General features: G+C 46.2%; 3 long non-coding RNA genes across 3 annotated transcripts; all 3 read left to right on the top strand.

Annotated features, from left to right (window-relative positions):
- The first annotated feature begins 347 nt into the window (after nucleotides 1-347).
- Nucleotides 348-10,639, top strand: LOC121142198. Its single transcript, XR_005879178.1, has 3 exons — nucleotides 348-758; nucleotides 4,806-5,018; nucleotides 9,920-10,639. It is a non-coding gene; the product is annotated as an uncharacterized LOC121142198 (long non-coding RNA).
- Nucleotides 10,640-12,867: 2,228 nt separating this feature from the next.
- Nucleotides 12,868-15,851, top strand: LOC121142341. Its single transcript, XR_005879333.1, has 2 exons — nucleotides 12,868-13,202; nucleotides 13,285-15,851. It is a non-coding gene; the product is annotated as an uncharacterized LOC121142341 (long non-coding RNA).
- Nucleotides 15,852-18,342: 2,491 nt separating this feature from the next.
- On the top strand, nucleotides 18,343-24,895 carry LOC121142340. The gene is made up of 2 exons (XR_005879332.1): nucleotides 18,343-18,662; nucleotides 18,891-24,895. It is a non-coding gene; the product is annotated as an uncharacterized LOC121142340 (long non-coding RNA).
- Nucleotides 24,896-27,261: the final 2,366 nt, after the last annotated feature.

Raw genomic sequence — 27,261 nt, 5'->3', positions numbered from 1 at the left:
GATCCCAGAGTGTGTGGAACCCACGCATGCGCACGCTGACCCAGTTAAGTCTGGCAGTCAGCGAGTCGGATGGAGTCACAGGCAGTGGAGCAGAAATCGGGGCTGTTGTGGATTGAATCTGCAGGGTCACTGCATAGGTGTATGTTCTGATGGCTCGTCCCAGCCTGTGGCAGTATTGTGAAGGCTGTCGATGCTTTAGGAGACAGGCTGGGGTGGTGGAAACGGGCACTAGGGTAGGTCTTTTTTGTTGTTGTTGTTTGTTTGTTTGTTTTTGTTTTTTCTGAGGCAGGGTTTCTCTTTGGCTTTGGAGGCTGTCCTGTAACTAGCTCTCATAGACCATGCTGACCTCGAACTCACAGAGATCCGCCTGCCTCTGCCTCCCGAGTGCTGGGATTAAAGGTGTACACCACCAATGCCCGACTAGGGTAGGTCCTTAAAGGTTGTGTGCTCCCCCAGCTCTGGTTCTCATCTCTCTGCTTTTTGGTCTATAATCATGAGATGCTTTCATATGCTCCTGCTACCACATAATGAAGACCCACTGTCATGCCTTCCCTGTCACAACTGGCTTAAAATCCCTCTGAGCCAGGAGCCAGAATAGATCTTATCTCTTTCAAGTTGTTCTTGTCAGATATGTGGTCACAGCAATGCAAAAGTAACATTACAGGAATCTTCTGAGGACAAGCGACTGTAACAGGTTCCAGCCTTTACTGCGTGAATCCTGCTACCCAGCAAGGGTTTCTCCCCACCCTGTGAACAAGGTACAGAATGCACTTGTGTCTTACCCCTTTACTGTATCACATGAGAAAACCGTGTCACCAGGTGCAGAAATAACGCCCAGCAATCTCAAAGGAAAAAGAGGAAGAAGTTTTTTTTTTTTTTGGTTTTGAAAATGCTATTGTCTGAACTAACAAACTTTGCCATACTTTAGGCCACACTATCCACCTAATAAAATATTGTTTAGGGTGCTAGAGAGATGGATCATTTCTACAAGAGGGGCTTCTGCATGCCCATGGTGCACACACACATGCGTGTGTGCGCGCACACACACACACACAGACACACAAGCTCACGCATGTGCGCATGCACACACAGAATAAATAAGAAGCAAATATTTATAGTGCCTTATTTTCCTTTGTTAGTGGGTAGCCTAGCTCTCTGCAATCAACTTTCCCTTCCAACTTGACTTTTATCTGAGTTGCCCAGGTCACAGAGACAGCTGGATCAGGTCTCTGTATCCCAACTCCATGTCCCTGATGAAAGCATCTGAGAGCAGTTCAGAGAAAACAATCATTAGGCTAAAGGATAAAGCACTGGGAGGGAGGCAAATTTTTCTGTTGCACCTGCCAGCTCCCCCCAAATTGTTAAAGCTCGGCCAACAGTTTAGACTTGTTTATAACTGGTTCTTATAACTTAAATTCACCCATTTTAATTAATCTACATGCTGCCCATCCTGCTGGCTCTGCATCTCATGGGGTCTACCCAGACTCCACCCTTCCTCATCCCAGCATCCTCTCTGCCCTGGACATCCTGCCCAGCTGTTGGCTGGTCAGCTTTTTATTAAACCAAGCAGAGTGACAAATCTTCACAGTGTACAAAAAGATTATTCCACAACACTGGAAGACATGCTCTGCTGTGCCAAGGCAGGCTGTTCTAGGGAAAGGTGCAGCCACAACCTAAAACAATATAAAAAATTATGACAGGCTGAAAATCTGAGTCTTCTCTGAAAATGTAGTGTATATTAGAATTGGAGAGGCAAGGAATACTTTAGTAGACCTAAAGAAATTCTAGCCCAAAATCATTTAGAAAAGTCAACATTTAGAATTAGGGATTCATATGATGCAACTAAATTTCTGATCATGGCAGCCAGCAAAGGAAACATTGGCCAGCCCTTGGCATTCTAGAAGTGTTGAGTGTAGAGTGGATCCATCATTACTTCTGATAACACAGGCGCCACCACTTCCTAACCAATCCAAGCATAGTTTTTAAGTGGGCTTTAATGTCACATTTGCCCATTGCTTCTTGGCTTTTTGAGTAAAATTAAATGTTTATCAAAATATTTGTCCAGCTAACAGAAAATTTCAAAGTTATTGACATAATATTGTTTGTAGCAGTCTCTCCTTTTTTAGTATTTTAAATTATATTTTTTGTATGTGTGCCAGCATGCGTGCTTGTGTGTGGTGTGTCATAGCATGCATGCGGAGGTCAGAGGATGACTTGTGGAAGTCCCTTCTTTCTAACACGTGTGTTCCTGGGACTGAACTCAGATCATCAGGCTTAGTGACAGATGTCTTTAACTACTGAAGTTAAAACCAACCATCTTGCTGGCCCTAGCTGTAGAATCTCTAGTGATGTTACGTTCTCATATGTGACAACTGTACTTTGTTTCATCTCTCTATATCTCTTTACTTTTTGACTAGAAGTTTCTCTGTCTTATTGGGCTTTTATCTGTCTTCAACTCCATCAAAGACCACAGAAGGATAATACATAAACACTAGAATTGACAGAGACATCTCACTACCTGAACAGTCACCTGAAGTTTCTCTGTAACATTGGGGCATCCATCTGCAGCCCATAGGCCACAGTGTGTCTGGAAGACTTCTCAGCAAAGCAGGAGATTTAAAACTGTCCATCTGCATTGGCAGTTTGTCAGTCATTTTTCTGTGTCCTGCAGAATGTCTGGCAGACTCTTCCATGAAGCACAAACCCTGTCAATCTTTTTTGTAAATTTAGCAGTCACTTTCCTGCATGTCCTGCATGTCCTGCATGTCCTGCATGCCCAGTTTATATACCCACAGTCAAATAATCCAGGAAAGAGCAGTTTCTTGCCCAAATGGCTAATCTTGCCGTGTTGAAAGCAAACTCCATAAGGAATTTCTTCGATGCCCATCTTCCTCTTAGATGTAATTGGTGTACTAGGAGTAGTAGTGTCTCACTATCATGAAAAACCCTAAACCATTTAATTGTCATATATTCTGTAGGTCTTTGAAAGGTTTGAAGAATATCTATCCATCTCAAATACATCTCTGTATATCTAAAAAAAACTCACTAACCTAGCTATAAGTTTTGACTATTATAGGAAACTATCTATAATCTGTATTTAATTATACGGTACATTTTTAAATGAGACGTATAAACACAATATCTAAGCAAGAGGAGAAATATATATATATATATATATATATATATATCACAAAATTGATCTTAAATTTGTATCATTAAATGAAAATCCATACCAATACAAAGTATTAATTTCTATATCAAAATCTCCCTTTTATCTTTAAAGAGATAGGTTGTGATCACTAACCATTTATATCCAGCCCCATTTAATGAAAACAAAAATTTATAAACAGCATTTGGGAATTTGGGCGTTGTTCATTCCAAACTGCTTCCTGCTAGTTGGGGGGCACTGTCCATACCATGTGATCATGACAAAACACAGAAACCTGGCCAGGTCCTTGTTTTTGTAGTCTGCATCATCCCAGCTGCTTCAGATGCTGGACTGCCTGGAACGTTGCTTCAGGGGGTCTTGCTTCATCAAATCACACTAGTATGGAAGGAATCCATAGCTTTACATTTTCTGTGGAAACACAAGCAGAAACGCTTTTCCCAAGTAACCTGTACTTATATTTAAATTTAGAAGTCAAAGCATTTTAAAAATATATAAGTTGGATTAATTCAGTAGCATTTCTTTTAGCAGTTGTTGCTATTTCCTTAGCAGTCAAACAATTCAAAGACAACACAATAGCATACAGTATCCAGACTCTCTCTATACTTTTCATCTTTATGTGGCTTTTTTTATTGCTCTATTTCTTTTACTTTTTTCTCTGAGACAGGTCTTCTCTGTGGAAATCTGCCTGCCTCTGTCTCTGTTTCTGGACTGCTGGGATTAAAGGCGTGTGTGCCACCACTGCCCAGCCATTATCCTGTTTCTTTTTCTCTCCCAAGTCTACCCATATTTTTAAACACACTACAAACCTTTTAGAGGTTTTACTTCATTTGAATCTGACTTTACTGTAAATCTTTATGTTTTTCTGGCCACGCGTCTTTTATTTGCTAAACAACATTGCTAAAATTAAAGCAGCGGCTGTTTCAGTCACTGGCTTTCCAACATGGCGGGCGTAAATTTACTGCCAGCCCTGGCCATGCAAGTCTCTGCTTGTCTCTGGGAAAACAGGGCCCACCCAAGAAAATGCTGCCACCAAGAAGTCATGCTTCTCTCTGTTCTTTTGTTTTTTAAAAAATCTGGTTTTAAGCTTTTGTTATGTGAAAATTTGTGCCCAAAGTCCGGACGCCATATGTAACGAGAATTTTTCTCACCAGTCTGGTCCCAGAGCCACATCAGTCCCAAATGAACATTCAAGATGTTATATTAATTATGAAGCTGTTGGTCGTTTGCTATTTGTGCCTCTTCGTTAGGGAATGTCCTATAAATGTCCCTAGGTCTGGCACAATGGTTGTCCTCCAACACGATATCTTTAGTGACTTTCTTGCTGATGAGAGTTTTCTTTTCAACCACTGTGAGATGGCGAATTATCTAGTTTTAAATTTGTACTTTTTAATATCTCCTTTCAATTCTGCACATATTGGCTTTCCTTTTATGTTGAAGGGCTGTTATTAGCAATATAAAGGTTATAATTCCTTAAGTCTTTTTGTTAATTCAACCCTCTTATTACTGTTATCAACTCTTCTTATCTCAGGTGATATTTTATGTTCCGCAACCTGTCTTTTCTGATATTAATAAAGACACCTTTAGTTACTATTTACTATCTTTAGCTTTTCACTTACTTGTTTCTTTTTACTTAAAGGGAGTTTCTTACAGACCACGCGGAATGACTCATCATTTCTGAGCTTTCAGACTAAGGCTGAATCTATTGCTCTGGGCTGGAGACAAGAAGGAATGTTATGACAGTGGACACTTGTGACAAAGATGCTTATCTCCTGACAGCAAAGAAATGAGGAGGGAAGCAGGGACTTGGCATAACCTTCAAAGACCCATTCCCAGCCATCATCTTCTTCTAGTAAGTCCGTCTTGTAAAGTGTCCAGTACCTCCTATGGCAGTATCACCCAGTGGGGTGAGGATGTCAACATCCAAGCTTGTCAGAGTCAAACTATAACAACGCTATTGTATTACCTGAAGATAAAAACAAGGGTCTGTGATATCCCTCAAATATCACAGGCAAGTTTTAAATGAAACAGTAGAAGCTTTTAGTTTTAGAAACATGCTCTGATCAGGTCAATTGCTCAGTACTGAAAGGAGGAAGGATATGGATATTTATGTTTGAAAAGATGAGGTTTGGACAATCAAGATAAAGGTAAGTGTGTGTGTGTGTGTGTGTGTGTGTGTGTGTGTGTGTGTGTGTGTGCGCGCCTGCCTGTCCCTCTTTCATTCATATATTCAACAAATACTTGGAAGTATGTAGTGTTTTTAGTGCTGGGTTCATTTAGCACTGCCTGGCACTTTGGGAATTAGTACAATAACAAGCTTTCTTGGGAGATCTCCTTGGAGTAATCTCCAATGTAATCAAAGATCTAACACATCTCTCTAAGTAGAGACCCACTGCACAGTCCCAGCAGCCCCTTCTCTGAGTGGGTGGAACAATCTTGGTGAAGGAAATCTTTAAATCTGGTAAATCCATTTGGGGTCTCCACACTAATGCCATTTATGCTCTCTGAAGGGATAAAGGTTAAACCCTTAGGCTTGCCCATTCATTCACTTCTCAGGAAGTATTTAATGTGCGTCTCTAGTGTCAGTCCCCAGGCAGAAGGTTAAGACACTGAGTTAATTACTATGTAAAATTTACTATGTAAAATACCCGGCTTAAGCAGCTTAAGGGAAGAAAGGGTTATTTTGGCCCTTGGTTTAAGGAATATAGTTCACTGAGGTGGGAGGGCATAGCATCAGGAACAGCTCATAACGGTGGTGGTGCTGATGGTAGTGATGGTGGTGGTGGTGCTGATGGTAGTAATGGTGGTGGTGATGGTGGTGGTGGTGGTGGTGGTGATGGTAGTGATGGTGGTGGTGATGGTGGTGGTGGTGGTGATGGTGGTGGTGGTGGTGATGGTGGTGGTGATGATGGTGGTGGTGCTGCTGATGGTGGTGGTGGTGGTGATGGTGGTGGGGATGGTGGTGGTGATGATGGTGGTGGTGCTGCTGATGGTGGTGGGAATGGTGGTGGGGATGGTGGTGGGGATGGTGGTGGTGGGGATGATGGTGGTGGTGGTGGGGATGGTGGTGGTGATGGTGGTGGTGGGGATGGTGGTGGTGGTGGGGATGGTGGTGGTGGGGATGGTGGTGGTGGTGGTGATGGTGGTGGGGATGGTGGTGGTGATGATGGTGGTGGTGCTGCTGATGGTGGTGGGAATGGTGGTGGGGATGGTGGTGGGGATGGTGGTGGTGGGGATGATGGTGGTGGTGGTGGGGATGGTGGTGGTGATGGTGGTGGTGGGGATGGTGGTGGTGGTGGGGATGGTGGTGGTGGGGATGGTGGTGGTGAGGATGGTGGTGGTGGTGGTGGTGAGGATGGTGGTGCTGATGATGGTGGTGAGGATGGTGGTGGTGCTGCTGATGGTGGTGGGGATGGTGGTGGGGATGGTGGTGGTGATGGTGGTGGTGCTGCTGATGGTGGTGGGAATGGTGGTGGGGATGGTGGTAGGGATGGTGGTGGTGGGGATGATGGTGGTGGTGGTGGGAATGGTGGTGGGGATGGTGGTGGTGAGGATGGTGGTGGTGCTGCTGATGGTGGTGGGGATGGTGGTGGTGGTGGTGCTAATGGTGGTGGTGGTGCTGCTGATGGTGGTGGTGGATCACCAAGGTCCAGCTATGGAAATATTGAAGTCCAGCAATCAAAAGCCCCCTTTGGCTCACCTAATTAACATGCTCAATCAAAATTAAACACCTCATCCGAACATAAAGTTTTGGATGTACCTTTATAAAGTGCCATTTTCCTATGTGCCACATGCATTGCCTCTCTGTCCAGAGGCAGTCCTTGGTCCTCTGGAACAAACAACCCTACCTTCTTTCTCCTGTTACCTTCCCCTTCTCTCTCTTCCTCTGTCTGCTTTCTTTGTCCCTTATTCCCTGCCCTCTGTGCCTCTGGGGCAAATAAATCTCCTTTGCACTGAGAACTTGGTCTTGGGGGTCCTGGGTCAATACTTCTCCTTTCACCCACCAGCTGGGGAACAGTCATTCATGGCATGAGCCAGTGGAGGAGCATGCAGATTCAAATGGTCACATGTTAAAAGGACGAGGTATCATGGCATTCTCATTAACCCCTTAGCATCCATCTTAATGGATTTGCTTTATTTTTATTTCCTTTTAAGATGTTTACATGGACTATGTGTCTTAGTTAGGGTTTCTGTTGCTGTGAAGAGACACCATGACTACAGCAACTCATAAGAGAAAACATACAACTGAGGTGGTGGCCTACAGTTTCGGAGGCACAGTCCATTATCATCATAGCAGGGAGCATGGCGGTGTGCAGGCAGACTTGGTGCTGGAGAGGTAGCTGAGATTCCTACATCTTGCAGGCAACAGGAAGTTGACTGAAACACGGTTGTATCCTGAGCATAGGAAACCTCTAAGTCTGCTCCTGTAGTGACACACTTCCTCCAACAAGGCCATACCCACTTGAAGAAAGCCACACCTCCTCACAGTGCCACTCCTTGGTATTATGGGGACCAATTACATTCAAACCACCCCAGGATGTAAGGCCCTTGGTTTAACCACAGTAGCAATACACACACACACACACACACACACACACACACACACACACACACACACGAGGTGAGTGGCGGGTGAGACAAAGGGACATAACTTGAAACAATGAAGGTAAGAAGAGACAAAAGTGGTAAGAAGATGAGTTAGTACGCCCTTTATGAGGCAAGAGTCAGAAAATACTGTCAAAAGATCACAGATGAGAGAGTCGAGCCATATTACTTAGTATTTTGCTGCTATCAGCAGAACTGGTTAAAGTTGGATGTAATAGGGACGGGGTGGAGTGAGGAGGAGAGGACTTTCATAGTATTCTACTACTTGGATGTAATCTTCATCACACGCAGAGATTATTTTGTAATAAACAATATTACCAGTGCTGGTAGTGAAAAAAAAAAGTCCCCCTTGTTATATTCCTCTCCAATCTCCTTCCCTCCCTTCCCTCTCCTCCCCTCCCCTCTCCTCCCTCTCCTCTACTTTTCCCTCCCTTCTGTTCTCTCTCCTCTTTTCTACTTTGAGGCAGCATAACTCATGGCCCAGTTAAAAATGACCTTGAACTTAGGATCCTCTTGTCTCCACATCCTGAGTACTGTGATGACAAACATGCCACCACTCTTGGTTTATGAAGTGCTGGGGACTTACCCCAGAGCTTCCTGCATGCTAGGCAAGTCTCAGCTGATCCGCATTACTAGCCCAAGTCTAAACTTAGGTGTTTCCGTCATATTAAACAGAACCAGGATAACCCTGTAATAACACCACTGTATACATTTCTAGTCTTCTTGGATGATGTTAACAGTGGCTGGTAAACTCACCAAGGAGGAAGAATACACGAGGCATTCCTTCATTGCATGTGAGCATGAACATGCACACGCTTGGCACATCTTGCAAGTGAGTCACCAGAGTGGAAGCAGTGGCCACCAGGCGCTTACATCACCACATCTTCAGCTTTGGGTCTTTATCAGGATCCTCAAATGGACATCAGGCACTGGTGGTTTCTCCATTCCCACATGACTCATTCTGGTTTACTTTTGAGGGAGCAACTAAATTAGGCACTGGGACTTTTCCCTCTTGCCAGAGTTTGAGGCAAACCACAAGATTCCAAAGTCCCTGAACGAGGGCCAGACCTTTGGAGATGTGCCTCAGTGTCTGAGTGCCCTCTCCCTGGGGTATTAGAAGTGGGCCCCATAGCCCAACATGCTCAGTCTCCCTGTGTCATCACTGATGTTATGGGAAAGAGACCAATGCCTTGCAGGGCCTCAGTGATGGCTGTCCTGTTGACTGGAGGACGGAGCCAGGTTCTTCCCATGATTTGATGATGAAACTCTCGGGAAATGTCAGTGGCTGAACTACATTTTTTAGAACTTATCAGTTCACATATAATTAGTCACAATAGCCCCCATAACCTCTATTTTATATGGCTAATGATAAATCCTGATTATTCAGCTAGGAGGTGGCCAAGGGAGACTTTAATCAAAATGGATATTGATTTTTATAATTTTGTAATCTTGTGTGTTTTTCTTTTTTCATATTTGTCCATCAGATTGGAGGAGGTCTTTTCTTTCTTTTTTACTTTTCTTTGTTTTTTTTTTTTCAAGACAGGGTTTGTCCGTGTAGCTTGGGAGCCTGCCCTGGAACTGGCTCTGTAGACCAGGCTAGCCTCAAACTCACAGAGGTCTACCTGCATCTGCCTCCCAAGTGCTGAGGTAAAAGGTGTGTGCCACCACCACCCCCCATCAAGGCAGTGTTTTCTTAATCCAGTAGTTGAGGATCAGGCAAGAAGCTCTCTCTGTCTTTAGGGTTTTGAGCTTCAGAGTTTCTGTTTTAGATGCTGGAATCCAGTACCTGCTCCACTGAGCTTGGAACCAAATTTCAGGTTTGCTACTTAACAACCACATGCTTTTGACAGACACATTTGGGTTTCCATTTACTCATCTGTAAGGTGGAAGGAAGATGTTTATTCCCAATAACTCTTAAAGCAGGGCATGTCGAGGGGTAGATGAGGTGGTGTGGATCAAGCCCCAAGCAGGGGCTCAGGTGGTGGTGGTACTAGTTGTTGTGTGAAGGGGCCCCTGTGAAACACACCAGACATATGGGACACCCACCTAAATTCCTTCTCAGGTGAGGCCCACTTAACTGCTCCTGGGTATTTAGAGAATATTCATTTTAAAAAGTAGCTGACAAGCCTGTTGTCTCATCTCCCTCAGGAGACTGACGAGGAGGACTATGACTTTGAGGTCACTCTGGACTACATAGTGAGACCCTGACTCAAAAACAAGAAAAAGATGAGTTGGACTCAAAACGGGTTGAAAACTTAAATGTGAAATCTGGAGCTTCCAGAAGGAAAAACAGGGGAAATCCTTTACAGAAGGGACAAAGTTCTTGGAAGACTCCCCAAAACACCTGAAACAAGAACAGCACCAATAAGACTATGTTAACCTACAAACCTCTTTCTCAACAAAGTAGATGGTGATCCGAGTGAAGAGACAGTAGACGGAGAGGAAGACATTGTCAAAGTACACATGTGACAAGAGGTCAGCATTCAGAAGGCACAAGGAACCCCAAAGACTCAGCAAAGTGAACTGAATCACCCAGCAGAAAGGTGGGCAGTAGACCTACATAGGCATTAATTACCCCAAGGAAGGCTACAAATGACTAATGGGCCATTTAAAAAAATATTCAACTCACCAAACCTCAGGAAAATGTAAATCAAAGCCACAAGGAGATATGCCCTTCAAATAAGAATGACAATCACATCCCAAAGACCCAAGATAGTGATGGCAGGAGTGGAGAAATGGGGATGCGTGCACACTGTGCACACAGCATGCTTGTGTGTGTGTGTGTGTCTAAGTTAGTACAGAGATGGAAATGTATTTCAGACCCGAAAAATAAGTGATTAAGAATAAAATTTCTATATGATCCAGAAACCCCACTGCTCTCTTTGTATATATGAAGAAACTAGACCAGCATATTGAAGAGTCATCTTCCATGTTTACTGGATTATTCATAACTAGAGAGAAAAAGAAACAGCCAATGAGTGGATAACAAAAACATGGTACACATATACCATGTGAACACCTGCAGCCATAAGAAGAATGGAATTGTGGTATTTGTGACAGCGCAGATGGAACTAGAGAAGGTTGAGGTAAATAAGTCAGTTACGTAAAGACAAATTCCACATCATATGTGGAATCTCAGAACAAAAACAAACGAAACCAGACTCTCACATACACACAGAATCGTCTCACAGAAGTTTGAGACTAGAACCGTGATGACCCGAGGCCTAGGACAGGAGGGAGGACGGGTGAAGAAAGCTAATTAGGAGGAACAAGAAACCCAGCTGTGTTATTTATGACTACAGTTAAAAAAGGGTAACTGCAGTTAACAATGAACCATCCATTTCAAAAAGCTGGAAGAGAGGATTCTATAGGGTTTTTTAAACCACAAATAAATAAATAAATGTTTAAGAAGATAAATATTTTCACTAGACTGAAATACTATACAACACATATGCGCAGAACACCCCCACAGCACCCCATAACAATTTTGTAGCAGCTAAAATCAACTCATGGGCCAAGGTGCAGATCAGCAGTAGGGCAGTCCCACAGTCTGTACTTCCAACTGAGTCAGCAAAAACATCTCTGGGCAGGACTGAGTGCAGTGTTTAAGGGACCCAGGCACATACATTTAAAACATCGAGGATATCCATAACAAAGATGCAACAGAAAAAAAGTATGTCAAACATCCCAACTGTTGTGTCCCAGGGGATGGTGCTGTTGGGGGCTGAAGGGTGGAGGGCAAGAGCCACTGCTGGACATTCTACTGTGCCCCTCCCTAAACAATCAGTAATCTGGTCCAACAGGGATGCCTCTGGGTGTTCTTGCCTGCCAACATGTCAGCAGTGTAGAAGTTGAGCAGCCCTGATTTATTGGCTCTATCCCAACAACAAACCTAACACGGGGGGGGGGGCACTGTGGATGAGGATGGGGCAGGTCTGATGATTAATGAATGAAACCCTGCCAATGAGAAAGTGTAGTTCCCCTGCAAACTCTTTACCCTAAACCTTCCAGTTTAACAGAACCAGACACTCCTAAAAAGCCACAAAACTATAATAGCATGATTGCAACTTTGAACCGTGTTCTTTTCCTCTTCACAGTTTACAAATCGTGTGAAATGCCTTAGTTGGTATTTACAGTTTGGTATTGTTCAGAGACTGTGGGATGTTAAATTTTAATATTTGGGGGACATTGGCTATGTGTCTGGGTAGATAAAAGCTTAGTTTGGGGCTTGGTGGGCAGATGTGACTGATGGGCATACTAGGTGGTGCAGGCATGGACAGAGCCACGAAAGACGGAAGAGAAACCGGAAGACAGCCCTGTATTTTACTTGAGGTTACAAGGGTAGAGGCTGGCAGAGCTAAGCCTTGAGGGCTTCTGAGTCTCAAGTCAGTCCTGTGTCTTGGCGGGACAATATAACCTTCTTAGCTCTTTGAGGCAAAACACATCCAGAAATTACAGGGCGGCTGAAGGACAGAGCACTGCAGAAACCATGGGCCAGGGTGGGATATTTAAAGGAAAGATAAGGAGATAAAATTTGGCCGGAGAGAGGAATAAAGCTCCCGCCACCCCCACGTCCTTGTGGTTAGATGAAGCTATGTTAAGACCCACAGTCTGGGAGGCATATGACTTTGAGGATCAGGGAAGCAAATCTCTTGTGGCCAGACTAAGTTCCTTCTATTGCAAGTTAATGCAACGGGTGAAGAAATGTCCTTTTAGGGAGACCGTCTTGTGGGAGTGGGAGCGCGGGTCTAACAACGGCGGGGTAAGCAGAAGGGAAGGCACACGCATGACTATTTCTCCAAGTCACAGGCATGGCCATTTCTCCAAGGCACAAATGTGGCCACTTCCCCAGCGTTCACATTTTGCTCGCCAGCTCTTTCCCATCTCCCTTCTTCCCCCGCATTTGGATGGAAACACGGCCACAGTCCGCCTCCAGTTACTCTGATGACAAACAAGCCTCCCTCCAGTGCAATAACCTTCGGCAGCTGTCAGCCCCTCCGGGAACGGTGCTTTCTAACATCTGGATTTGCTCAGCTGCCTCTGAGGCCCAGGCCCATTTGGGCAGCACCAGCTCGGTGGAGGAGGGAGGCCAAGAGGAGTGGGCCTGGGGACTGAAACCATGTGGCCAAGCCACTCCCCGTGCCCTTTCAGACAGGGACAGAAGTAAAAGAGCCTGTGACCTTGATGTAAGGAATCATCTCCACTCAGGCTAGGGCTTTGATCCTAGAGAAGGGAGCATGAGGCATGTGTGCTGTGAACCCGGAACCACAGAGTCAGAACAACACTGTCGAGGCGACTGGTCGGGTTAGTGCCACTTAACTGTTTTCGGCAGCTTCCTACGCTGCACTTGATTGGACCAGCGTTAGCAACTGACGCAGGAATGGCCAATCATATCCTCTGCCTTAGGAACTTCAAACGGTGCCCCTGAGAGGTAAGAACTTGCTCATCTGAGCCGCCCTAGTGCCGCTCCGTTATTTACCTTAAACGTTTACTTGCCATTTGTTCTTTGTTAGTTTTGGGACCGGATCTCGTTCTGTAATTGAAGCTGAACTCAATCCCATAAGTAGCCTAAGGTGGCCTGGAACTCTCATCCTTCCAAGCACTGGGATTACTGGCATGCGTGCCTGTACCCGGATCTGCTCTCCTCCATCCAGATTGAATGAAGCTTCCTGTGGGACGTCCTCTACAGCGATACCTCCCCTAACTCGTTTCAGAGGTGAGCAACTGCGGTACCAGGGCACGATTGTGTGTTATAGCTGAAGTTATCACACGCGTGGTCCCCCCACCTGGAGGAGGGCTTTCTGAAACTGAGGCCTGAGGCTGCCCCTCTTCTCTGTCCCTACTGTGTTAGTCTTGGACAGATTCAGCCACAGCTCTTCCCAACCGGCTGAAGATGAAGAAATGAATGGATGGACGGTTACACTCCAGACAGGCAATATAAACACAGCCTTCCCTGCTTTGTCTGATAAAGCCTACCAGCTTCGGCTCATCACGCCCTGTTTCTGAGCTGGTCCCATGTAGGGTTTTTACTAGCTCGCAGGCTGTTATCAGGATGCCACAGTTTTTTTAAAAAGAGTATCTGTATTGTTTTACATGCTTTACATGCCTGTGCACCACGTGTGTCTGGTGTCCACAGAGGCCAGAAGAGGGTGTCAGAAATTGGAGTCACGGATCTTTCTAAGTCACGGATGTGTGTGCTGTGAATTGAACCTGGGTCCTCTGGAAGAGCAGCAAACGCCTTTAACTGCTGAGCCTTCTCTCTGGCCCCTGAGTGCCAAGTGTTGATGTGACATTTTACAACCGAGATTATTGAAAATGTGTTGCTAGTAGTGACTGGGAGAAAGTACTGAGGCTCCCAGGAGCCTTAAATCTTAAGACGTGTCTAAGAGTGGGTGTGATGATTAATCACCACTGTCTGCTTGGCAGGAGTAGAATGCCGTGGAAAGACAGCCTCTAGGGTCTTTCTTGTGTCTCTGAGGGTCTCTCCGAAAGGATTCACTTAGGAAGCAGATGCCCCCTGGATGTAAGACACACCATCCCACGAGCTAGGGTGGGGGTCGCCGGCTGAATGAAAAGACGTGAGCAGCAGTGCTCGCCTCGCTTCTGTTTCCTGGCTGCAGATGCAATATGAGCAGCCAGTCACCTCACGTTCCTTCCATTGTGACGTCACTGCCACCCCCGCCACTGTGACGTCACACTCCCGCCGCCCGTGACGTCACCGCCACCCCACTGTGACGTCACACTCCCGCCACTGTGACATCACTGCCTCACCCTCCCGCGGCTGTGACGTCACTGCCATGGCGGACTGTACCCCCAGCTGTGTTGCTGTAACAATGAGAAGAGAAAACTACTCGGTGGGTTATTTGCATCTGTGAATCTTCACTTCTTCATTTCCCCTGGCTCTACAAAGAGCACTCTTTAATGGTACAGCCTCTTCCCCCCTCAGAAAGAGTGAGATGCCGATTCACATCCCACAGCGAGATCTTGGGGGGCACCATAGAAAGGGTCACTACGGAGGCCAGGCCTAGGAGACCTTTCCCCAGGGACGTATAGACTGATCAGAGAGGAGACAGGGAGGAAAGTGGAACGTTTCTATTTTTAGTGTGAAGTAAATGTTTGAGCATTCCTGTCCAGTTTTAGTCTCTGTAATGACATGCATAGAGTTAAGAGTGGAATTCCTTTCAAATCACGTTTTTTGTTATTGTCCCGAGGCCAATGCACAGGAGTCTAAATTAAAAAAAAAATTATACCTAAAAATAGTCAAAATGGGATGTTTTAGCAATACGCTGTTCACCCAGGGTTCTGCTTGATCTGTGACCGTCTGCCAGACAGAACAGAATGTCCACAACTGATCAGTTTGTGGTGAGGTGGACAGCCAGGACTGTGAGTCACTAGGTTCAGCAGATAAAGGTGAATTGCCCCAAATGAGGCCCTCTCCTCACCACTTTCTGGGGCTTTTAGGCCAAGGTTGCCCAGTACTTACAGGGGTAGGAAGGAGTGCGGGAAGGGGAACTGAGTTTATATATGAAAATCAGTTTATAGACTTGATAGCAGCGCAGCCTCAAACTAACATCCACCTAGGCCATGCTCACCCATAGAGTTAAAACCAACTGGGCCATGGAGACCATGGCAGGTGGTAGCTCTGGGGCAATCATGATTCCCTACATCACAATTGGGGCTTATTCAAAGAAGACCCTGAAATACACCTAGAACCCCTAGAAGTGGCTTCAGATTTTTTTTTCTTTTTCAGGTCAGGGCTTCTCTATGTAGTCTTGGCTGTCCTGGAACTCACTTTGTAGGTCAGACTGGCCTGGAACTCACAGAGATCTGCCGCCTCTGCCTCCCAAGTGCTGAGATTAAAGGTGTGTGCCACCACTGCCCAGCTTGTGGCTGAAGATCTTAAGATCATAACGGGAAGGCGCCTTGACAAAGAAAGACAGCACAAACAGCTCATTAACTGTGGAGAGGGACCATGGCAGTCCCTGAGGGCCCAGACATTGCTGGATGGTTGAACTTGAACAAAGGAATGAAAAAGTAGAGCAAGATGGCTCAATAAAGGAAAGCATTGTGTTGGAAGGATCACGAAAGTCTAAGCTTAAAGCCTTGCTCACCACCCACCTTTCCAATTATCAGTCGTCTATATCTGTCCATCTGTCTACCTCTATTATTGTGTGTGTGTGTGTGTGTGTGTGTGTGTGTGTGTGAGTGTGTGTGAGTGAGTGAGTGAGTGAGTGCATGTACTGTGATATGAATTCAGAGGCCAGAAGACAATTTCACAGAGTTGGTTCTCTCTTTCTACCTCTACATGGGTCCAGGGATCAAACTCAAGTTACCGTGTGTCTTAGTTACTTTTTTTTTGTGATAAAACATCATGATCAGGACAACTTATAAAATAGAGTATTTAATATGGTGCTCGTGGTTTCAGAGGATTGGAATCCATGACCATTATGGTGGGGAGCATGGCGGCAGGTGGCCAGGCAGGCAGGCAGGTGATGGGAGATGCCATTCTGTAAATTTGTCTCTCTTATTGGTTGATGAATAAAGCACTGTTGACCAATAGGGATGCAAGATAGGTGGGACTAGGAGTCGAGGAGGATTCTGGAAAATGTAGTCAAGGGTAGAGGGTCACTATGTGATCCTGGGGAAGAGAGGACACGCCAGGATGCCGTCCTCAGAAAGATAAGTCCTTATAGAAATATATATTAGTAGTCATGGGTTAATACTTAAGACAGAACTAGCCAATGGGAAGTCCTGGACATTGACCAACAGCACTGTAACTATTAGAGTGTCTGTGTGTTATTTGGGGTTGGTGCGGCACTGGGACCAGGCTGGCGGGAAGAATCATGTTACAGGCAGGCAGGCAGGCAGGCAGGCAGAGCAATGGAGCCATAGCTAACAGATCACATCTTGAGAAACAACCACTAGGCAGAGAGAGACACTGGGAATTATGCAAATCATTTGAAACCCCAAAGCCCAACTCAGTAATACACCTCCTCCAACAAGACCACTCTTCTTAATTCTTCCCGGACAGTTCTACCAATTGGGGACCAAGCATTTAAGTGTATGAGTGTATGGAGGTCATTCTCCTTCAAGCCACCCCACCAAGCTTGCCTGATGAGTGCATTTACCCACTGAGTCACCTCACTGGCCCCATCACTAACACTTAAAACAATATTGGGCTTTGGTTTTCTCACCCGAAGAACAAAATCGCCACTACATGGCTTCACTCATTCAAGCCTACAACATATTGTGCACCTGCTATGTGCCAGGGACTAAGCTAGGCTCCATGGACACAGGGTGCGCAGATAAGTGTCCTTCCTGCCCACACGGGGCTCTCATTATCCCGGAGGAATCAAAATGTGACTTGACTCTTCATAGTTAACACCATTGTCAACTCGTTTGAGAATCACGCAGGAGACAAACCTCTGGGATGCCTGTGAGGGAGGTTTCTAAATTGGGTTAACTCAGGTGGGAAAAATCCATTCTTTTTCTGTTTTTTTATTTCTAATTTTACTTTTTACTGATTTGTTGTTGATTTCACATCATGCATATTGATCCTACTCATCTCCCTGCCCGTTCCCATCAGCTCTGCTCTTGCAACGCCCACCCCCCCATAGGACAATGAAATTTAAAAGAAAAGACAAAATAATTCAAAGGACAGAAAAATATTGTTCTGGAATCAGTAGTGTGACTGAGAGTCACACAGTATACCTTTAGTCCATACATCTTTACTTGTGAGTTTTCGCTGCAATGAGTCATTGGAATGCTTCGAGGCCTCTGGTTTCTGCTACACGATCAATACTGGGCCCTCCCTGGGGCTCCTCTTGTTGCCCTGTGTCGTGAGATTCTGCAGCTTTGCGTCTGCAGGACCGGCCCCTTCACATGCTCCAGCAGATCACTCATAGCCCTGGTTCTGGGCCTGGGTGGTTGCTGGGTTGGTCGGCCTGCCAGCTCTCCCTTGTCCTCACCACCAGGGTGAGCTCTCCAGCATTGCCCTGACTAGTTCACCCTGTACAGCAAGGAGAAAAGGGCTGGGCTGGTTCTCCTGCTCTTATACTCTCAGGGCCAGGACACCCACACCTATACCACTAGAGCCAGCTTTCCTGCATTGCCAGGCAACGTGCAGAGGCCACTCTCCTGAGTTCTGCAGCTGGTGGGGGGCAGGGCCAGCTCTCTCGTGACCCTAGGGTCAGCATTCCCACCTGTCACAGGTGGTGAGGGACGAGTGTGGGGGGGTATCCTTCCCTTGCCCCATTCCGTGGGCTGCACCATTCCGTAGACTGAAGTCTTAAACTGAATAAAAACAAGAAAGCAAGCAGAGCCACTGGTGCTCATTTCCCTCTGCCTCCTGCTTGTGGGTGCAGCCTGACCAGCTGCCTCACATTTCTCCCACCAAGCTTACCCTGCTATGTCAGGTTGTGCCCTCAAACTGTAAGCCAAAACAAACGCTTTTGCAAGTTGCTCTTGTCAGATATTTAATCATGCAAGGAAGACGGTAATATAAATCTGGACCCTTGGATGCTCGTCACCTTCCTCCTCCGCCTTGTTCCTGTGGACTGGGCTTTGGCTCACATTTTAGGAACTATTAGCAGGCACAAAGAAAGGCTTAGAACAGCAGCTTTAAGAGTAACTAGAGCGTGTAGTAGCCATCCTTTCCACCAGTGTGAGAGACTTGTGGAGACCGAGATGAAGCAGGAGAAGCTGACGGACTCCAGAACAAAGTCAGGAAATGATGACAGCCTCCTTCTAAGAAAGCGAGAAATCTTCCCGGCCTGCTTCAGATGGATACTCAAACCAGGGTTTTAGCAAAACACATCTGACAGGCACTTCTAGGGACGGAGAGGGTGATCACAGGTGAACATGGAAAGCAATGTGCTGATCACTCATAAAGGTAAAAATACTGCAGCTGTGATTTTATACATTCATGAGCCAGTCTTTTCTGCTCTATAGAAAAATGATTACGATGCAATCCGTTTCTGCTGTAGTGGGAATCATTTACATGAGACACAGGAAAAGCCTTTCTACCTGTAGGGATAGTTACATATTAATGAAGTAGAAAGCTGTAGCATAAAATCCACATGGCAGATAAAGTGCTTGTTATCTGATTCTTTTTTGCAAGGCCAGTGAACCCAAAGAAACACTGCCTGGTTTCTGTGATCCTCATCTTTGGTGTGAGCAAAGCTGGATGCCTGTAGGCCAAGAGATGTTCACTCCCTCTTGAAGCTTCCCAGTCCTAGGATGTCTCCGTTTCCAGGCCATTCTCCACTTTTATCCTGCTCGCTGTCCATGGAGCTGACCTGAGTACAAGGACCCTGTCCCGGAGGGCTTGAAGCACTCTTTATGTCCCCAGAAGCTGAAGGAAGTGGGGGACTCACTAACCAGCCCAAGATGGACATGCAGCGCCTGATGACATTTGCTGTGGCTACAGTCTCCCTCGGGTCCAGGTAAACGCTCCTGCCCTTTGTACCTCCACCACCCACTGTCAGCAACCCTGGTGCTCCCTAGCCGCACACAGACATCAGCAAATAGTCCTTCAGCGAGTTCTCCTCAGTCCTTCCCCGCCCCCCACACACACACTTGAACGTTGTGTCATCTGTCTCCATCTGGAATTCTGACTCCTAGACTCTATGAGCCTGATTGGAGAAATTTCCAAAATTTCACTCAGCTTCTGTTCTAGTGAAAAGGTTTTGAGCAAGCACTTTGTAATGCTTAAACAATCAATACTATTTCCCAAACTTTCTGAATGCCTGGTATGCTCGAGGGGCTGGACCAAACTGTCAGTGTGATGTAATGACAATAGCATCCCTTTGTAACTATTTTAAAATCCTTGCTTGCCTGGAAACCAGTGTCCTTATGAGAAGTGCATCAACTGAGATCACAGCATGGATAATTCAGTGGAAGAAGACGTGTTCCTAGGCGGATTTCATGCTTTACACGGTCATTCTTTTGTGTTTACTTGTTATTTCGTTTTGAGACAGGCATTTGCTGTGCAATTTAAGATGGCCTCCCACTCACAATCCTCCTGCCTCAGCCTCCCCACTGCTGGGATTGCAGGCATGCACCACCACACTTGACTCTGAGTGTCTATGCTTCATGGCCTCTTATGAACGACCATCAACACAAGGGTATTGAAGAGAATAAAGAGCGGCTATTCCAAGGGCTTGAGAAAAGCAGGGCGCAGGCATCAGGGAGAAGAGCAGCAGGTCCAGGCAAGAGACTGGGGTGGCTGGGTGAGAGGGTAGCAGTGGGAAAGGTAGAAAAAGATCGATTTACATTTGCCTTCAAGATGGAGCCAACGGGGGGGGGCACTGCTGTATGGAATGGGCAGGATGGCTATGGTAAGCCCCAGAGTCCATCCCCGCGGTGTGGACACAAGCTCCTCACCCAAGGAAGACACAAACCACATCTATGTGTATATAACTCACTTCCCCAACCCATCAATATCCGTCTTGCATAAGAGACAGTTTCATGAGTAACATGGAGCTTCAGCCGCCCCGTATCCTTTTCCAACTCAAACCCGGTCTCTCTGAAGGGCTTTGGGGAAGTTCAGTTTTTCCTTGATGCCCCACCCCCACCACAGTATTGCGATACAGTAGCGAAGGAAGTAGATTCCAGCTGCTGGAGCCTGGAGACAGGAGAAGCCTGGCATGGGGGACAGGGACAATGAGGTGGGGACACAGGGGGACACACAGCCGAAGATGGAGGCTTCAGTAGTAGAAGGCAATTAAGATCACAGCTTGGATCCAAAGTGGCCGTGGGGCTTATGGGACATGGAGATGCAAGGGTTAGACAGTCGAAGCGTCTTAGACAACAGAAGAGCAGGCCAGGAAGGCAGGATCTGCATCAGATGAGGCAGGGGGCCTGCTCAAGACCAAGAGAATGGCTCTGGAACTCTCCCCAGGGGAGGCTGGAGCCCTTTCCCTTGTTTCTGTCTTGGCAAAGCAGAGCAGAAGATAAAACATATATCATGTGGACAGCTCACAGAATCACTCATCTGAAAGGATGCACTTGAAATACACATTTTGATGGAACTATGAAATACACAAGGTAAGAAAATACTCTGTTCATAGTCCTTCTCTGTCACATGTACTGCATAGACAGCTACATTTCTTTCCAGCCCGTTTCCTATGTGCAAACGGAAGGCTGAAATCAATTTTATTTTTCTACATCAGTATTGCACATGACTCAGTTAGTCAAGTGCTTGAGGTCCTGAGTTTGGTTCCCCAAAACTCATGGGAAAAGCTGAGTATGGTGGGTGTGCCTACAATCCCAGCAGTGGGAAGACAGACACAGGGATTCCTGTGGCTTGCTGGCCAGGTGGACTAGCCAAAGCCCTGAGCTCCAGGTTCAGTGAGTGACTTTATTTTTAAAATAAGTTGGAGAGAGACTGAGGGAGATACCTGACATCAACTTTCTTTTCTACACATACATGCGGGTGCATCTGAACACACAGACTTAGCATTCAAAACCAATAATACGCACCAGTTTGGTCGCCCTCAGATTTCCTGATGTCACCTAAGCAGAACAGTTCAGTCCAAGGGTGCTGGGGACGCTGCACTGACAGTGTCTGTTTTAGTGCAGCATCCTACAGGGTGTTCAAAAGCCACATGAGTCTCACTTGTAAAAGATGTTCTACGTTTAAGGAACCAAAACCTATAACCCGTGACTCCCTGCATCCAGGATGGAGTTCAGACTATATGGCGAATTTGTATTAGATTATTAGAGATAGCAAACTCATCAAATTTTGGCACAACACTTTCTTTTTTTCTAGCATTTGTGAGCCTTTATTCCGTCCCAGGCCTCATGGACCTCATGGAGCGTCTCTGTTTCACAGACACAGAAGCAGAGGCGTGGAGACGTGCTCAGGGCCACAGGGCTGGTCAGTGAAGGAGGTGGGAAGAGGGTGGTGCTCTTGACCATTCCCCTCCCTTCTTATGCAACATGCCTCCCCTGTCACCAGTGGGTTGTGTGACCGCACACACTGCTGAGTCTCTGTGGGTTTCCAATTTTCTATTCTTCAGAGGCTGGGTTAGAAGTTCTGCTCTCTGTACTCCCTGATCCACTTTACCTCCTCAGGAGGCTTTCAGGGATGCACCCCATTCCTGGTCACACAGGGTATCTGTAGGTACCGGGGTTTCTGACTCTGCAGGGAGCTTACAGTCTAGTAGGGGTCATGAGCGGTGTCACAAGAAAGTGAATAATTAATTCCGCAAGTGCGGTTCAGGGCACAGAGTGAGAAAGCAGCTGAATGGGTTTTGCTTATTGGAAAATGGATCGTCATCATCTTAAAATGTTTGCTGAAAACCACTTCTCTATTAGGCAAGGGCTAGACGTGCTTGTTGGTGGACGTGTCATCATATGACTCCAAGTTCGGTCCCAATTCGTCCAACGTTGAGCTAAGGAGCTGTGGGCAGCTGGCGGATATGCAACATCTCAACAAAAGCATGAACACTTCGAGGGCGTGTTAGCCTTTCCTTCACACAATCTATATGTTGCAACATCTGCTCCACACGGATATACACGAGAAGGCGAGTGTTAAGGAAGCAGAACTCAGGGGGGCAGCGGTCAGTGGATTGTGTAGACTTGCTGAGGGAATCCTGCCGTGGAGAGACTGTGCAAGCTGAAGCTGGGGTTTTCGACGGCAGAGGACTAGCTGTGAGCAGAAACTGTTTGATCTTGACAGCGAGAGCTGAGCTCGAACCACCCCAAGAGCCAGCGCACAGGAGCGAGCTCTTTAAAGCACTGGGCTTCTTGGCTTCACTAAGCAAGCAGAAGAATGAGTCTTTGATTGGCTTAGACTCACCACGTGACCTCTCAGAGCCTATGGCAGGGGAGGTGGTATGTCCCAGGATGTCCCATCTCCCATTCTGCCCCGTCTGCTGCTGGGAAAACTCCTCTCTGGCTTTGCGCCTGTACCATCGTTCATTCTAACGTTGCAAGGGCAACAGCATCCGCTTCCAAGGTTTCAACGTTCCATAGCTGGCAATGGATCCTCAGCTCCAGAGACCCAGCTAAGAGCTCTGGAGTCACATGTGTAGCTGCCCTCTGGGTTCCTGCTTCTCATCTAAAGTCCCTCAAACCTGCCTCCTACACCTATTATTCAGTGAATGGGCATCACTGATGCTCACTGTCTCCCGTTACAAACAGCACTTCCCTTCTCTGTAATGTCTTTTCAACGCATTGGGTCACCGTGGGACCTCGGAGCTTGACACTGTCTACCTATGACAACACTTCCATGGGCTCCTTGCCTTTTGTTTTTGAACCCATTCTCCATACAGTAGCCAAGAGGTACAAATGAAATGTGACTTCCCTCACTCTCTGTAGGCGGTCAGCGGCTTCAGTGGCTTAGCCTAATCATGGGTTCCCACTGGGGCCCTGCTTATCTCTCCACTGGTCACTACTATCGCAGGCCTCTGACGTAGGACTCTGACCTTAGAGATCAGAAAAAAGAAGAGCTGAATTTGTTAAAATGAAAATCAACACAATTTCCACTCTTCCCTAGTTCTGATACAAGTGTTTCTGATATCAATTAATCTGAGCAATCTGCTCAGTGACAACAAAGCCACCCAAGATAAACCCAGAAGATAAGCAATGAAAGAAAGATGGTCTTTTCTGTTTTCCCTGGTTACAGCCAACCACTCCTCCATTGCTCCCTCACTGGACCTCGCTTGTAACTCTCTTTCGCAGTCTGCGGTTATCTGTTTATTTCTTCGGTGTATCTTTTCCTTTGCACACTGACATCCTGGGTTTCCGGAAGATGTGCCTGCCGGTATCTTCTATGCAGGACATAGCTTTGATGCAATGCTTCCGGCTGAGGAGAGTCTCATGAGAATGCAATTGTAATTCTTAAATCACAGTAGTAGGTCTCTGATTTTCATCACAAACATCTGTTTCTTTAAGACGGCCTGCTGTCAAAGTATCCCTCTATGTTACAAAGGATTAGCGCTCTTACTAAGTGATTTGCTCATAGAAACCACTATAGAGAAGATCAGTTCCCAAGAGGAAACTTGACCAGAGGCAATGCCATACATCCTAGCAAAGAAGCAATGCAAATGTCCGTCAGGTATGCGGCAGGAGCCCAGTCTCCTGTGTGGAATGCAGACAGCTGTTGGCAGGATGTGAGGAATGGTACTCAAATATACTCCTTGTGGGATGTCAACCTGTTAGAACCTTTCTAGGAGGAAATCAAGTGATTCAAAAGGTAGAGTTTTCTACTCTTAAGCCAGCCTTTCCAGGGCCTGTGTGCTTCAGGAATAATCAGATAAGGATACTTAGTTTATAAGGGAGCTCGGTAAGTGAAACACTGTTAACAATCGTTCAAACGCAGATACATCAAACTCTCATCAGTGGTGGCTTGGCTAAACAACTAGTGGAATACAATGCAGCATAGAAGCAGATCTCTAGAGTTCTGTACTTTTACAAGGACAGATGGCCGTAGCCCACAATGTATTAAGTGAACAGGCGGGTTGTGAAACATTTTACCACCTACCTCCCCAGCCTCCTTTCCTTTCATTCATCTATCAAGTAGGAAGTGAAAGAGTATGTATCAGATCACAAATGTCAATTACCACAGAATAAATTTAACTTATTACTGATTGCACATTTTATTTTCTATCAGATCTTGAAGATTTGGTAAGGAACATGTATTGCACTTAGAATAGCCAAGACGACAAATACTGCCTTTTGGGGAAAAGGTTTTCTTCTTAAAGGGGCAGTTTGAGAGACTTACCTCTGCAAATACATGTCACAACAGTAACATTTTTTTGTGAGGGACCTCAGATTGGTGACTTAGTTCTTGTCTGAAAGGTCTCATATAATATGTGATCTATACTGCTTTTTTTCCTCTGTCTTTTACTAATTCTAAGAAAGTGCAACATAAAAAATTTAGTCTGTTCCTACTCCAGCATAGGGGAAAATCACACTGTTTTGAACTACCAGTGGATAACACATGGATAATAGACATTTCATGTAGTTCCTCTTCCGTCGGACTCCCCTCATCTGTCCTTTTAAACATCTCAGACTACAGAACAAATTCTTGTAATGACTGGATCAAAGTTGTGCAAATTTGAAATTTTGAGTTACTGTTGCTTTCTCTAATATAAATGTGCCACCAAGACAAAACTAGCTGCTCTCCAATTTCCTTTTTGCTTGTCCCTGTGTATGCTTGACTTGACTTATTGTTAGAGAACACCCACGTTTACATTTTTCCCCTGGCATCAATGATGTGTTCACTCCTAGAATTTTCTCCAAGTCCCTTCTTGGGAAACAGGAAGCATTCTGCCTTGGGTTTACTGTATTACTTTGTGCTGTCTTATGTGAAAATTTGGAAGTTTGAGAACACTGTACTCCCCGTGAAGGCATGTCCTCCAGAGTCTCAGAAGAGAAACCCTTCACAGGGGAACATCCATGTCACCTCAATAATCTAGCCACCCAGGCAGCAGAAGTGCTGGCTGAGAGGCGGGGAAAGCTAGGGTCACAGAGGAGAGAGATGGAGAACGCCACTTATCACCCAGAGACCAAGAGCAATAGAGGGATTATGAGAAAGATGTTATCCCATTATTTCTTCTCTTGTAAGTCTCCACCACCTATCCCAACACAGGAACTGTGAGTGTGCGCCGTCTTGGGGTCTAGGGGAGGGGTGAGGGTGAGGAGTGGTTCAAGCTGGGCAGTTCCTGCTCTCTGCAAAAGTTCCTGGGGTCTATGCTGCTATTTCTGTGACTTCTACTATACTTTCTGATGCTTTTTAAAAAAAAATCTTTCTGCTGGCCTCTTACTCACACCTCTCTTTGGGAGACAGCATTCTGATTAATAGACTGCTTCCCTTACAGTACAGGGCCCAGAGATGTCTCTCCTGGCTTGTAGGGTCACCATGTAGTCATTTTCAAGGGGGACTCTCCAGTACTTACATTCAGCAGACCCCTCTAGAGTGAACGAACACTCTGACTACTGAAGTAACAACTTACAAGTTCCTGCCTTTCCTAATTAAAATATCTTTTCCCACTTTCCTAAATGCAAAGATGAATGAGGTCATGAATCCATGGGATCCAGTAACAGGGAGGGGAGTGAGAAAATTCACTTGCTGCCATGGGGCTTCTGAGGGCTCTTCACCCCTCACCCCCCTAAAGCCTTGACTCACTGAGGATGGCATTAGGAGGCCTCTCAGTTCTGGGATGACACACCTGGCAGCCCTAGCCAATGTCCTTATAAGGCAACTGCCATGCCTGACACTGACTGCTTCCCTGGCCCATTTTGTCAGCACATGATGAAGCAATATCCCTGGCTTGGGAAGGGTGGGGAACAGCACGCTGCTGCTGACTGTAGTCCGTAGTCCGTAGTCTGTAGTCTGGGTGAGACAGCCCCACTTCCTTTTCTGTTGGATCTGAAATGGGAAACCTGATTCTGGGAGAACCTTGGGAGCAAGCCCACATAATTCATTGAGCAGTTGCAATGGTTCCACATCTGACCCGGGCATTGAACTTATGTAAGTCCCTACCAGCGAGCTGCCTCCCAGCCCTGTGCTAGCAGCTTAATCTCACCAGTCAGTGTTTGCAAAGAAGGGACAAGGACTAGTTGGAGTGCCCCTGGACCAAACATGAATCTGTCTGCCAGCTAAAATGGCACATTCGAGACAAATTAGAATTCCAGTGTAAGCATTGTTGTGGTTTGAATGTGTGGCCGCCTCCAAATTTCATGTTGGAACTTAATCTCCAATACAATAGTGTGAAGAATGAAGTCTGTAGGAAGTGATTAAGCAAAAACGGAACCCCATTTGGATGGGGTTTGGGCCTTTGTAAAGGGCTTCGGGGTTGGGTCTGCCTTTTCTGTTTTTCCTCAGTGTTCAGACACACAGTTTCCTCTCTGGAGGACTCGGTAACAAGGTGTGACCTGGAAGCTGAGACCGATTTCTTGGCAGATCTGAGCCTACCAGTACTTCACTCTTCCCACCTTCTGGAATGATGAAAAGCTCTGCTGTTTATAAGCTGCAGTCTGAGAGGATGTTGTAGCGGGACACAAGCACTTCTCAGCTTTGCGTGGGCTGGATACTGTTATTCATCCTTCCCTAGAGGCTCCAGTTTAACTGGGTAGCCAGCTCTCCAACCTTCTTCTTATCCTCCCACTCATTTTTCTCTAAATTTGGCAACTCTAGACCACACCCATTTCCACCCTTGTGATGTGATGTTCTTCCAGAGAGACACAATTGTGTCCCCACACGCCTTTCTTCAAGGAGACCGTCCCAGAGCCTGCTCCTCAAGCCCAGCTCCGGCTTGCTTTATTTTACTGGCTGCTGGCCATTCCCTTGTGTATTCACTGCCTTGTCTGCCTCCTCACTAACAAGCTCTCCTCAGAAAGGCAGGGACTCAGGTCTGTTGACGACCGCTTCCCCCCCACAGCTCGGCATAAAGTATACATTCAGAAACAACGCTCTTCCTCTCTCTGTTTCTCTCTCTCTTTCTCTACCTGTCTTTCTGCCTCTCCTTCCCTCCGTCCCC

The sequence above is a fragment of the Mesocricetus auratus genome, unplaced genomic scaffold (genome assembly GCF_017639785.1).
Source record: "Mesocricetus auratus isolate SY011 unplaced genomic scaffold, BCM_Maur_2.0 Super-Scaffold_100009, whole genome shotgun sequence".
In the NCBI taxonomy this organism is placed as follows: Eukaryota; Metazoa; Chordata; class Mammalia; order Rodentia; family Cricetidae; genus Mesocricetus; species Mesocricetus auratus.
Note: the sequence above shows the minus strand (reverse complement) of the source record. Positions and strands in the feature narration are given on the sequence as shown.